The 13,558-nt window shown below is 35.2% G+C and overlaps 1 protein-coding gene across 10 annotated transcripts in view; it reads right to left on the reverse strand.

The window, feature by feature from the left end:
• Window positions 1–13,558, reverse strand: part of SLC25A21 (solute carrier family 25 member 21) — a 253,932-nt gene that overhangs the window by 68,658 nt on the left and 171,716 nt on the right. The window lies entirely within an intron of this gene.

Consider the following 13,558-nt stretch of genomic DNA (forward strand, 5'->3'; position numbering starts at 1 on the left):
AAGAATAACTGACATAATCAAGAAACTCATACACCACAGGTACAGGGCAAAACAAATATATGCATATATGGCTTCTTAAAATCTGAATTTTCAGCAAGTACTAACCACTGCTCTTCTAGGAAGCATCTATTGTTACTTTGATTATTACACTGAATCTCATTAATATGCAAAGGTATAACGGTATTTTTAACTCAGTGTTAAACAGCAGTGTTTTCTTTTTCATGAGAATTTAGTAGAAACAAATCAAGATTTCTACTGGAACAAAAGGCATTTATCATAATAATCATCAGTATTTCCTAAACTGTGTTCTGTGCTAAAACATCTAATGTTTTATTCACTTTGAGGAAAAAAAAAATCCAGTGATGTAATACAATTCTTTAGGCACTTATGAAGGCAAGCCCACACCTTTTTTGAAAACAGTTAGAAGGAAACACTGAGCCCCTCCATAGTCCTAATAAAAGTAGTTCAGGCACATCTGGGATCTCTATCTGGGGTAACCTCTTTTATTAGCGGGAAAACTTGCTGCCAAGTTGGCAGAGAAGAGAATGCTATTCAATAGGCTTACACTCAAATAAGAGCTGATGCATAACATTTTGTCTGAAAAGAACCCCAGGGAAAGCTAATAGTTGAAAATGCCTCAATGCCATTGCACAAGTCCAACAGAAATACCAGCTACAGAAACTTTTACATTGAGATAATCAAGCAATCAACATTATAATATAAAGTAGATTCTAATCAAATATTGATATATATAAAACCTGATTATTTATACCTCTCAGTTCAAAAACAAAAATAGTCTTTATGTTTTTTAAAGAAGAACAACAAAAAAAAATCTTTCAAAAACTCACCAGCAAATTACTTTTTCTCAAGTATTTCAAAAGTAAAGCTTTCTTAACCCAAACTCTTTTTTCTCAAGTTTCAAGATTTGGCCCACTTGTAAACTCAGAACAAAGCTTTACTGTTTCAAAACATCCTCAGAATAACGTGCCTTCCCTCTCTCTCACCTTACAAATCCTCAAGCTTATCCTACTAGCACATGTGCAAGGTTCCCAGCTAATCCACGCATGCACAACTGTTGGTAGAACTGAGGCATTAATCACAGTCTCACTGTGCATCTCAACAACACGATGAAGGTATGTTACTTAATTTTGACTTACAATTACAGTCTGTCAACTTCTCAACTGAATTTAAATAATTAACTAAAGTACGTCTTTGATAGCAATAATGAAAATCATAGCAAAAGACAATAGACAATAAAACAATAAACAATTTAATTGTTTCAGATGAAAAGACACGAGGACTACTTCTTGCTAAAAAAAGTTAAAGTTGTATTTTTTTTTTTTTAAATTTTAAAGTAGATAAGATTCTAGTATTAAATGAGTCCATTTGTAACACTGAGTCACACAAGTAACATATTCCTTCCTTTAGGGTTTTTGGATCCATTCCTTCCCTAGTAAATCTTTTTTATAGCTTTAACAGTGATCCTAAAATACATGCCAATTATGTGTTTCAACCTAGATCTGCGAATTGGGTTCTTTGATTCAGAATTGCTTGCCTCAATAAAATCATGTGTAACTTTTTAATGAACTAGCTAATTGATCACCAGCACTTGTTATAAGAAGCTCAAGGAAGAGCTGAAAAAATGTTTGGTTTTCTGGAGGCAGCAGCAGCCTGTATTGGTAATCATAATAATCCAAAAGAGTGAAAGCATTCACTTCAGTAAACAACCTGGTCTGTTTTTAATGATTGTTTAGAGGAATGAACACAACTGGGGGATACGTAATGGCTTTCTCTGCTTCCAATCCATTTCCTTCTAAAAGCATTATAAAACCCCTGAATTTCATGCATTTTTGGGAGCTGGATGCCTGCCTTGCAAGGTATTAGCTTTGCTAGAACAAAAAAAGATAAACTCACCTATAAATATAATCAGAGCGTTAACTTCTGACCTAATTTATTATTTTGATGTCTGAAAAGCATCATGTGCAGTCAGCAATCAGAGACATGTTGAATGGGCAGGGAGGCAGATCGGCCACTGTATGCTCCAACACTGTAAACATTTACTGAGAGCTTGATTGCCCTAAAAATTATCATTAGGTAACTTTCTTTCTTTCTAATTTTTCTGCTTCTTGGCTGTCTGGCGTGGCCAAAATGCTGTGATGTGTGTTCCCACCTTGGGCCTGCTGGCAGAACCATTGAGCCATGTGTTGGTGCCCTGGTAATCTCCTCCTGCTTGGGGCCTGCTGCCTTCCCTTTCTCGCTGCTCCCACCTCCAGCTCCTGATGCCACTGGGGACCTCGCAATCTCCCTTTGGGTCCATAGCAACATCCCGTGAGACTTGGCCTTTTATGCCTTCTTTGACTGAACACCACCTTGTAGTAGCTTTGTTTGATACCAAAATGTCCTGATATTATTTTAAAAAAGAACATCAATGTCTTTCCCTGTTCAAACCAAAAGAGACATGGCTGGGATCTCAAAAAGTGGAAATCATGTAAAATAATTTGAGGTCTTGGGGTCTGTTCAAAATGCAATGTCTGCATTGAAAACTATGATCTAAACCCAAGAAAATATTCTAACTCATCCACATTATTCAGCATTACGACTACCACTTGTGAAATGAATAAACCCAAATTATTTTGTACATCACAAGAGAGAGCATTTTATGGCTATTACAGTGCTTGATCAATAACTCTCAACATGCTGAGCCTGAAATCCCACAATGCAGATGCTTGACTCCTTTCATCAGTACTCTGAGCAACTTACCCTTTAACAAGTGATACTTCATATTTTGAAACAACGACTCTGCTATACTCTGCTGTACACTTTGTGTACTCTGCTGTACACAAAGGTACATATCTATTTACAATGCCTAACTTAAAGTTCTTTGGGGTTTTATAATGGCCAGTATTTTATGCTGAGTTTTACAAAATCCTTATTATACAGGAAGATTTCCTGCAAAAACACCCTGTTGCAGAAATCCTTTAAAGTCTTTTCTAACACTATTTCTATAGGAGTACATGGAGGTGTGTGTGCTTTCTGATATATATATATATGTTTATATAATATATATTTTTTCTCTCCCTCTCTCATTTGCTAATTTTTTTGTTCATGCTTGCTGAAGATCTCATCAAAAGTGTCCTGTGGATTTTGCCACTACAGTATATACCAATGTAGTGTTTACACTCTGTTCATTGCAATGTTACCTAGCAGTCCTCCCCCTTTTATTTAATGCTCTGGGTTGAATAAAGATGTCAAATTCATGCTGAAATTCTTTTAGTTACCCTAAAATCTAAAAGGAAGAAACCACTATTTTCATATCTATGTTCAAGTAGGTAGTGAGCAGCTAAATCACAGCTATGTAGAACAACCACAATGTGATGTGCAGCAGGCTCACCAAATTCTGTGATGTGGACCAGACTCACCACTGGGATTACAAAGCCCATACCCTCATTCATAAATTCCAGAATTTCTCGGTGCATTTGTACAGTACTGCTGACTAGTTCCTCAACCACAAAGCTCAGAGGGAAAGAAAAACATTGACTCAGAGAACCAGACTTTACACCATGTCACAGTGCTTCCGATAAGTGGCAGTCTTAGATGTTTTTTCCTTCTCCTCACATCTTGTTAGGATTTTATCATATGTTCTACTCTATTTTGAATAAAGCTCCTAACATTCCCCCCATGATTGGGACCAAAGCAAATAATCTCAGTTACTGAGCTGTTCATACGATATAAAGAAGAGAGGAGAGTTATGTGGCATAACAACAAAACAAATTAAATTATCTGTGCAATGTTAAACTTAAAACAACTTTTAAACAAATATACAGACTTCTGAAAGCTGAAAACATTTATAGTCTTCCTAAACTTCCAATAATTCCCATGATTCCAGACACACCTCTGTAGTTAGTCCTACTAGCATAACTTGATCAAGAATGTACAGCCTGAAGCTTTATATCAATATACATCATCTAACAGTTCATGTCTATAATAAAAAATAACTGCTTTATAATTTAAAAAGATTTCAATTTGCTAACTTAAACATTTATTCAGGTGCTACTACTGGTTAAGGCTATCTACTGATGCTCAGATTTCATGCAAAACTTTGCACTGCAAAGCAGACCTTGATAATATATTTTATTTTTTTGGCTCAAGTTCTTTGAGTTGCTTATGTTTCTTACAGGATAATAACTAAATTGAGAGTATAATTCTGTCACTTATTTTAACAGTAAATCATACGAGTTGTTGAAGAACTGAACTTAAAATTTCAAAACAAAAAATTTAATTATTTAAAGACAAAGATATAAATTATGCTAGTATAAGGGTCATATTTTAAGTATTATAGTATTGCTATGATGATTATTTAACTGCAAAAACATAATAATATTATAAAGTTGTAACATAGAGAACAGGCAAAGAACAGAACTTATTCCTGTCATTGTGTTTAGCAGATATAGATTTGCTTCCATCTAACTACAGAATTTATCATCTGCTTTCATACAGTTCGTGTTTATTTTGCAAGTAATAAATCAGAATCATTGCTAGAGAAGTATTACAAAATTGATTTCAAAATTCATCTAAATGGAAATTTTATTCACTTTGTTGGAATTCATGATGTTATTTATTTTGTTTACCACTATGACTTTTGAAGGAACTTTTTTTTTGTTTTTGGCAGAAAAAAGAAAATAATAGTAACAATGAAAATAATTGTAAAGGTACCCTGAAAACTCAAAATTCTTTGCAGAGATGATTTTTATGTGAGTCTGAATGTCTACTATCAGGTATGAAGTTCATATAAAAAATTACCAAACACAAATTGATGAATTTTCACATTTACTGAATTATTTAGCAAATATTGCAACTCATAAATTCATCCATTCCACACCTGACCTGTGTCTTATTGCAATCCCGATCTATTCTTCTATCCTCTTCATATGTGATTGGTTAACAAGTAATTTTCACTTTGTCTGTTATAAAAAATTCTCAGCAACTGCTGTGAAATCCAGGTAGGGCAAAAAGAGGAAACATTGCCAGTGTATGAGTAAGACAGTAACTCCTACCTACATCTGAAAGAATACATTCACAGTAAAAGTTAGAGCTAGATAAACAAAGGATATACCAATTTAGAGCACAACTTAGATGGAACAGATTGCCTATTCTGATCAAAATTTGAATCCAGTAAGATCGTCATCAGTTGCCACCTCCCTTTAAGTTAACTAAAAGCAATTTATCAAAGCTCTCATAAAGCAATTGGTCCAAATTCTCATCGGTTTACAACCTTGGATCTCCTCCATTCTGTTTGATTAGGAACCTATTCTGGTAAAACTACTTGTGTTGAAGACAGCATCCATGAAACAAAAAGAAGTCCCCCCAGCTTCCTGACAAAGCACCAGAAGAAAGATGTGATTATTCGCTGACTTGATAGTGAAGAGATATGGATTATAGTTTCTGTTCCTCAGATTATTCCTGTGTTTTACAACTGCAAACTGCTGCCAATAGAGAAGCATCATCTCCATCACTCTATTTTGCTTTCAGCATGAATGATAAGAACTTCCCATGTGTGGGCTCACTTCCAGCATGTACAATTTTGAAAATATTTTCCCTGAATGAACTACATCACTGAATAGAGAAACAGCAAAGGCCTAAACACAGCAAAATGATTTAGGTGGTTCACTGATATTATCAGCCAGTTCTCTGAATATGAGACTTACTCCTAGAACAGACAAAAGTATACTGATCAGAAAATAGAATCATCTTTCCTGTATTTCCTATTATTTTTAAGGATGACTTTCCTCCATCTTATACTTTAGTGTTCTAGCTAAGAAGCACATAGTTCCACCAAAAATATCAGTGGGAAAAATAAAGTGGCACTACATATATTCCTGGAGTGTAATAATGTGTAATAATGCATTTTAGAAATAAAAGCTGTATTTTGTCAGTTACTAATGAAGAACTATTAACTTTTCCATTATCCACAGGGGACAAAACATAAAGCAGCTACAATGGCAGAAAAATAAATAAATAAAAAAAATCCTTTACGTATAGCTTTAGACAAGAGCATTTAGCAAAAACAAACTTGGCAAGAAGCACGTACGGCAGTTACAGAACCTATGTAACTGTTTCATGAAAATCTCCTCTGGTAAATTTTCTTAAAGAACAGTAAAAATAACTAGTTATAGCAGTCAAATACAAATAATTTAATGTCTTCCTGAGAAACAAACACGGCAGAAACTAAGTTCAAACCATAAATACTTTTAATAATCTAATTCCATCGATGCATGCGTGTATGTGGAGGAAAGTTCAAAACAACAACAAAAAGTAATTTGCTGAAAACTACCATTCCCTTATTCCACAGGAATGAAAGATTAAATGAAGGACAATCTTAAAAGCTGGTCAGAGAAATATCATGCAAACTGATGGCTATGATTGTGCAAACCATATGCTATTTCTAGTTATGTTGTGCAAATTTGCTTTTATTTGATGGATTAAAATATTGAGAGCACTGTCAGTGCTCCGTGCTGACCAGGGAACAGAAAACCCTTGTATTGTTCACCTAAGCTTGGCACTGGAAGTGCAAACATGATATGTGCCTTGGCACTGGAGGATGAAGCCTTCAGAACCAGTTTATTTCTGAATGCAGTATATTATATATTCAAAGAAAACTTTGCTATCTTATTCTTACATTCTATTCTGACATCCTGGCATGTTTCTTAGTGAGGTGAACCTATAGAAAGGGACTCAGAGCAGGTGTCCTCTCTGCCTATGGCACATGCACACCAAGCTTTAACTTCCAGCTTCCAAGCTCTGTGTTTCTGGGTGCCAGATACAACTGTGGGCTTTCAGCTTCTACAAGGTCCCTACAAGTACCAGCCTTTCTTCACAGTTATGGACCTGGAAACAGCACACACTGTTATTATCCTTTAGAAGTTACTCTTATGTTCTGTCTGAAAAGCCTATCTGGAATTTCTGCTGGAGCAGGGACAGCTCTCCAGTGTTGAGGATATACAAATGAATGTATAATTTTGTCCTCAAAACTATTTTGGCTGCCTGGATACGACTTCTATGACAACAGTGATGACCTTAGACAGATACCTATATCTGAAGGATTACACAATATCTTAGATGTGATCTTATGATTTTACGAAAGTAAGATTGGCTAGGAAGTGACAACTGTAAAAGGAGTAGGTAAATTTAAACACTGCCTGTGCTTTTTGTCTACATTATTTTGTGTATAAAATGCTTAGCTATTAGTGAATCTGCAGAAACTAGAAACAGCAAAAACAGTATTTTGTTTTTAAGAGTGATGGTTTATTTCTGAAAACTCTTGTAATCTCTATTTCCTAAATAAAAACAACCATCCCAAAATCTATGGATGTTTTTGCCCCTTATCTAAACAGGACGAACATTGAAAATGACAGCATGAGGAATAATTTTTCATTGTCAGAGATGATGAAGTTATTTTTTAAGATTTTACATATGGGTAGTTACTGATGGCCTAATACATCAACAGAAGTCTGGCTTTCATTAGCTTTGGATAGTCTTGTATGTTTTTCTTCAAAACTGCTTATAGAAAAACAACAGACAAAGTGATGAGGAATACAAATTAATGACTAGAAGAGATTTCACAAGAAGTCAGATATTAGATTATATTACATAAAGGCTCCAGCATCCAGTCCCAATTCAGGGAAAAATGAGAATGTGGTTTGGCTGATTTCTGTTTATAACATGTGTCTGATTAAAAAATGTCCAGTTCCTTATCTTAGTTGAAACGCTATTACAAAAATGTATATCCTCTCTTGACCTCTCTCTGTTGGATTAGTCAAATCCAATAGAGCCATTCTCATGCCTTGTGCCATTACCATCAATGAATCCATTATTGAGCCTGTGCAAATTAGAGCCTTCAAAAAATTTAAATGTGAATATGAAAAATTCATCTATCGGTTAAATTTGTTATGATATCAATGATACCAAATAAGATGAACGATTTTGCTGCTTATAAAAAGTAAGGTTATTCTCTATTACTTCAAAAAGATACAAAGGCAAATCTTCATGCAGTTTTGTAAAATAAAATATATCTGATAAGCCATAGGAAGGCTTCAAATGAATAATTACTACTGGTTATTACTAACCAATAACTTAAATACAAAAAGTAATCATTATTCAAAATGCTTCCAGTTTAAATATTGAAATAGGAAAATTTATATCCCACAGGAAAAAGACACTTTTTTCTTCAACAATTCCTATAGACAGGGCCAAGAATTTCTACTTTTTTTTTTTTTTTAACAAAGCTTTGATTTCAGTTTCCCCTCTGGTAATCACAAGAACTTTTCTTTCTGAGTAGGCAGGAAAATTGTTGCGGTTTTCAGACGAGAAGATTTGAGGGGAGGTCTTTTTGAAGAGTTGTTCAATTCATTTCAGGGCTCATTAGCATTTTAAGATCTTTGATGAGAGGAATCCCAACACAGCTTAGTGTATTCTGACTTTTCTTTTTTTGGTATTAAAAAGATTTAGCACCAAAAAATTTGCAAAACACAACAAAATATACATTACACTTTTTCCCTATGGTCAAAGTAGTAAAGATAACCGAAAATATCTTTTTTCCCAAAGGAAAGAAATGGTCAACTAAAGAAATCCAAGCTCATTTTCAGTGGAAAATAGCCAAAATCAAATTGTGAGTTGCTGAAAGAAGTGTTAGTTTTGAGTGTCCACCCAACCTCCCATGCCTGCGCTGGAAAACATTTAAAATTTGATTAAGATATTGTGGCTGAGATATTTAAAATACTGGGAAGGGTATAACCTGCCTTACTCCACTGAAAAGTACAGCTAAATACTCTGCATTTGAATACTTTAACTTATATGACTTTTGTTATCACAAGACAGACTATTAAAAAGGCTGATGGCAAATATAAGTAACATGGGCAATACCCATGAGCAATACCTTCCAAGCATATGTTGATTCCATGTTAAAATTACCTTTTTTCTATTAATTTGCATAGCTAAGAGACAGAAAACCTACACTCTTAAAAAAGCACTACATTTTGAAATAAAACCAGTAAAATAAGGAAATTCTGAGTTAAAGACTGAAACTCAATTCTTACCCACCCAGCTGTGCTCCAATATTGCAGCTTATATGGAATTCATTATCAGGCAGTGCTTAGTGACCTCAGCAATTCTTAACATACAGTAGGGCATAACAAGGCAAGTTAAGGATGAAATTTCCTCTGAAGAGCTATGACTCGCTCTGCTGAGGTGACTTTAAAACTAGTAAAATATCAGAACACTCTTGCTTTCTGTAATACAGTTTATCTGAAATGGTACACTTCCCCCTTTGTAAAAAGAAAAATAAAAACATGATCCCATAACTTTAAGGAAAGTTTGCTGTGTGTTGACATGGTAGCTCTCCAGCATCTTTTATAGTCAACAGATATGTATCCACACTTCCAGCAAGTTTTTCTAACAAATTAAAATATATCCCAGGAAGGGAAGAGAAAACTTTGACGCTTGAGGATACACCCTATTTACTCACAGTTTGAAGATAAAGAGGGGAGTTCTCCCAAATGCAGTGTAGTAAATGCTACTTCGTAGGAGCAGCAACAGCAGTTCCTACAGACTTCAGTACTTTATTTTTATTTTTCGAGTAACACTTCTACTTTTAGTAGGTAACAACAGAAATAATGTTAAGCAAAACTCAGAAGAATCTTGAATACAGGTTGTATGCTGTGGTCAGAAGACTCATTTTGAATGTCCAAAACTGTGAGTCACCGTTGCTGCAAAGCTGTCAGGATATTTATTTATTTATTTATTTATTTTTCTGCAGACCTAACAAGCCCCTCCCAATGAGATTATTTTTCTTATTTGTAAATACATTTTGAAAACTACCAAAATTTGACTTCAACTATTTTATGGCCTGGTTATAAACACCAGAAAATAAGAATTAGTGCTGTAATGGAAACACTAACAGGCTCTTGACAACGGCAGCACAAAGCTGAACCTTTACATCACAACACACTCTCCCCGCTGAAAAAACTCACTGGTTATCCAGGATAGTGTGGAAAAAAAGAGCAGCGTTATTTTAGGAAAGACAGTTGCTTGAAAATGGGCCTAAAGTGGTGAAAGTTAAAAAGGAGGGTTTCTTTATTCCCCCCAAACCTACCTAACTACTCCATAAAGTAATGCACAAATCATTCATTATAACGAGTCATAACAATGATTTGTGATCTTCCAAGTTTTCATTTTATGCCCCTCTGTTTTTCCTTAAAGACAGGAGGATAGACAAAGACTGGAAACTTTGGGTCATATGGATCACGGCACCACTGCTATGTCTGGAATTTTCTTATAAATATCCTATTGCTCTGAGGTTCATAGGCCTGACTGAAACAGCAGGGACGATCTCATTTGTACTTTTATAGTTGTAGAGGGATTTGCAAGAGTTAACGCAATTTTCCATAATATTTCTTACTGACCTCAGGAATAAAGGGAGAATTCCCTTTTTAATCAGTATCTGAAACATTGTTAAGTCTAAAGAAAAACAGGACTTCTTTCAGATTTAACAAGACTTTTCCAAGTGCTGATAATTTTAAAGGTACAAAGCAGGGCAACTTTTGAAAGAAAGAGAGGATTGCAGAAAAGCATTTGTGGGAAGCAGGCAGTGCAGTAGTCTGGAGGATAAACTTCTCAACAGATTTTACCGCTTGCTTGCAGTCTTGTGCCTTTTATGTATTGTTCAAAAAAAAAGTTAAATGATTTCATGAAAATCTTCAAATCAAAGAAGTATGTGAAGGTTCTCTTATAATGATCTCAGAAAACAAAATGTTTTGTTAACCATCAGTTGGAAACTAGCAAAATTCCTCCTCTCACTTTGTACATTCACAGAAGTGAATTTTGCTTATGTTCTCCAGGCAGTCAGGCAGGCAGGAAGGCAGGCTACACTAACATGGCTGATCTGTCTCAGCTACTGAGCCCTAGGACTGAAAAACAGACATGACGGAAGGCAGTTCTGATGCTGTCATGCAGTATTTCCAAGGGACTACTGCTTTGTTTCCTTGTTACATTTGGTACATCTTCCATACTCGCACTTAGTCAAGTCTGTAGTACTACATGGCCTTAGAGATAAAGCAAATTGATTTATTGAATTATTGAATGCCTACTGATAAATAAAATTGGCTTGTTGAAATATGACTGAAAACTCAGTGCTTCATAACTAAAAGTTAATTACTATGTATATAATTATATTCAACATGTAGGGTTATGCCTTTGTTGGTTCATAAATTGCTATTTGCTGTTTAAGGCCAAACTGAGTAAGAGTGCAATAAATAAAAACCTAACCGTACAACATATTGGTCATGCCACTTTCCTCCTTTTTCTTAGCACACATGCTAGCTAATGGGGAAGCAGCTACTTAGAACAAAAGTTATGCTATGCTTCTTCCAAAGACCTAGCCAGATAGTGTGTGCACTACACTGGCAGTACTTTCACCTTCTCTGTTGTGGGTCTTTACTTTGGTGCAATACAGTCTGTGCACATAAACAGAAGTCCAAGGATAGCCAGGTTCCAACTTTCTCTGCTATGCATCCTGAAAGGTGCCCAGGCTAAGGCATGGGAAGGACTTAATCTACTTAAACATTGCAGAGTACTATGGTACTGTACTTGTTAAATCTACAGCTTGTCCCACTTATGGCCTGAACCCCTCCAAGAATAAACCTGATTTTAGAGGTCTGCAGAAGGGAATCTCCAGTTTCATTACATGCACAGGAGAATTTTTAGCCTTTTTATGTTTCAAGACCTCTTGAAAATGCAAATAGCCATCCTGCCTACCAGCTAATAGACATACCATTTACCCCCATTTATTAGAGGTCACAAGATGCCAACTTGTCATTGGAACTGGCAGGAGAAACCACAGTTTCATAATAAACAAACACTGCTGTTTTTGTTGCAGGAAGTTTTCACTATGAGACTGTGGGCTGCGAAAAGGGCAAACAGGGAAAGTCAATTGCTGAGGAATGACTGATGGATGTATAGAGTGAGAAAAATTATGAAAGTAGGTAGAAGGGAGAAGAGTGTGGTCCAAGAAACACTATATATATTGAGCAGATGGAAAACCTTCAGGCAGTCATTGTTCAAAATATGAGCAATGTATCATTGTCTCTGCTCCTTCCATGTCATCTCTAACACCTATAAGCAAGCACTGCAGTTCTGCAATTTTCCCTTCTATGTCTACAGTTTGTTGAATGGATAGTCATAATGTAGACATAAATGATATCTGAATTACTATATGGTATTGATTTACAGTACTGTACTGTATCAAATTGCAATGCTTAAATCCTTCAGCTTCCATTAACAATAAAAGCAGTTTAGAAAATACATCAGAAACCTATGCTTTAACTTTATATGAGAAACTTTTGCAGGAACTTCTATACTGAGCAACGAATATAACAATAACGTATGTAGTTTGCAGAGGTTTGCTACATCTATGCCACATCTCATCTCTTAATATCAAGTGGCATCTTTAATATATCTTAAAGTCTTTTTTAGGATTAAAGACACCCCCTTTGCTCTCCGTTGCCTTTAACATACTTCAGCAACTGCTGTTTCCCTCCCCACCACTAGAGTATACATGTGCACAAGCATAACTTTCCTAAAATATGCAGAGGAAATATGGTATGACTTGAGAAACTAATTTTCTTTGAAAGAATATGTGAAGTGAGAATAGTTTAATGTCTGCACCACTGTTACAAATTATGTTTGAAGAATGAGAGGAATGATCAGAAACCTAATGTGTTTCCAGATCTGCTCATATAATGGCCTCTAAGTAGCCGGTAAACTTCCTGCCCAGGTCAGGACTGTGTGCTAAGAAGCACTTTAGCTGCTTCATTTTTTGTCATTCTGTCTCTGTCCCAGTTGCTATGACTGTGTGGAGTTTCGATGAGTATCTTGAAGAAATTTCTTCAACATAAAAGATACGGCCAATCACAAACATCTATTAAATATGACTTGCTGCTTCCAGAAGTGGAAAATTTCACTGAAAGATGAACATCAAAGTACAAAGTGGCAGTAAATATTTACTGAATCGATACTGTCTAAAAAGTGGGGAAAAAAAATCCTAACCCTGTATCTAGATAGTATCTAGATAAACACAAGAGTATCTAGAACTGCTCATCTAATGTTATAGACTAGGTTGTGCTATAAGTGAGGAATAACATCCTGAAAAATGCAGAGGAGAGTCAGAATATATCAGTAACAAATTCACCTGTTCTCTCTTTAGTACAGAGAACCTCTTTGCATATATAATAAAAATAAACCTCTTTCTAAGAAAATGCAAACAACAAACCAGCTACCTACCAGTATTTACACAGCTAGCTCAAGAAGCACATTCCAAAATTCTACCAAAAATCTATTCTTACTGGCAGCAACAAGCCCTAATTAGAGTGGAAACAAGTAGCTTTAAAAAAAGTCATTGTGTAAAAAAAAATCCACCAAGTTGTTTCAAATATAAAATCAGAAGCTCTAGGAAGTCCAGATATGAGCCTTTGAATGACTTTATACATACATGCATCCATATATATAC

The sequence above is a fragment of the Anser anser genome, assembly GCF_964211835.1.
Source record: "Anser anser genome assembly, chromosome: 5".
Lineage (NCBI taxonomy): Eukaryota > Metazoa > Chordata > Aves > Anseriformes > Anatidae > Anser > Anser anser.